Below are 1,393 nucleotides of genomic sequence, written 5' to 3' on the forward strand. Positions count from 1 at the left end.
CGAATTATGTCCACTCAAAATATTTACGAACTGTTTTGATTAATTCGGTGGGTCATCATCATCATCATTACCATCAGCCACGATCAATCGACCGCTTCGGTGAAGGCCTCCTCCTCCCCGAGATGTTGCCATCTCTCACACGGCGCTGCGACGGATGCCACCACGTGACACGTCTTTAGCTCCTTCACACGAGGAACTGGTGATGTCAACGCCCAATCTCAGCAGCAGCAGCAGCAAGCGGACGTCCTCTGCTTTTGCTTGTCGTCATCTGGAATTTCCTTCCCCCTCCGCCCCTCCGGCAATCCGTGCTGTCGACTCCCTTGTCCCCTGGTCGCTGCCCGATAACTGATTGTCTCTTCAACCAGTGATGTGCATATCCACTGGTCACGTGCAACCGGGACTGTACAGAACGTTGTTATTTTCTAGCCCAGGTGTGGACTTGAGTCATGTGACTTGGACTCGAGTCAGACTCGAGTCATGAATTTGATGACTTGCGACTCGACTTGGACTTGCATAACAATGACTTTGTCCCACCTCTGTTTTCTAGCCCAGGTGTTGGCAACCTGCAGGCTCTTTCAGGACTACTTTGTGACGTCTCGGATTCACATCCGTGAAACGACTAGACGCCTGTGAAATAGAGCGTCATAGCTCATGGGATTTTTCCAGGATAAATAAATATTCTGATTCTGAAATGCGTCAAAAACCCAGACAGGTCGCGTGACCTTCGCCGTGGCTGAAATTAAACCCTTGGCGTGCAAGCGCGTACACTAGCGAAGGAATGCGCATGCAAATGTGAAAAGGACAAATCATAACCGATGGGTTTCCTTTATTAAACACACATTGATAGTAAATAATAAGCGCCGAACAAACGATTATTGTTTTCATGTTTTAACGAGGACATGATGAATAATTCGATCGTGATGTTCTAAATATGCGACTTTTTAGAGGCTGTGTGCCATGGGTGTCGAAGCGTGTGGGCCCATTCTCGAATGAGTTTCGGACCAATGGAAAAGTCGAGATTCTTGCGATAAGTAACCACAACAGCTATTGGCGTCTCGTGAATGCGGCACTCATTTTATTGACCCAATTTAATAACGGTGCCTCATTAATGTGGTCGAGACGTGCGTGTGCCCACTGCGTAGAATGCGCCATTGTCGAGATTACCATGTTCTCCAGATTATTAGACGCACTTTCGCCCTTTTTCCCCCAATGTTTTCAAGTAAAAGTTGGCGCTGCATCTCATAATCCGGTGGGCAGGTGTTATGAGACCAGATTTGGGCAGCTGTAGTGTAGATGTTAGCGCCTTGTGTTACGAACCTGGCGATTCCCCCTTACGCGCCACGCCAGTGCCTACAACTGGTGCAAGAGTAGAATAATCAAGTGTAAGCTGGTG

This window comes from Lampetra fluviatilis, chromosome 16 (assembly GCF_964198595.1).
Source record: "Lampetra fluviatilis chromosome 16, kcLamFluv1.1, whole genome shotgun sequence".
Classification (NCBI taxonomy): domain Eukaryota; kingdom Metazoa; phylum Chordata; class Hyperoartia; order Petromyzontiformes; family Petromyzontidae; genus Lampetra; species Lampetra fluviatilis.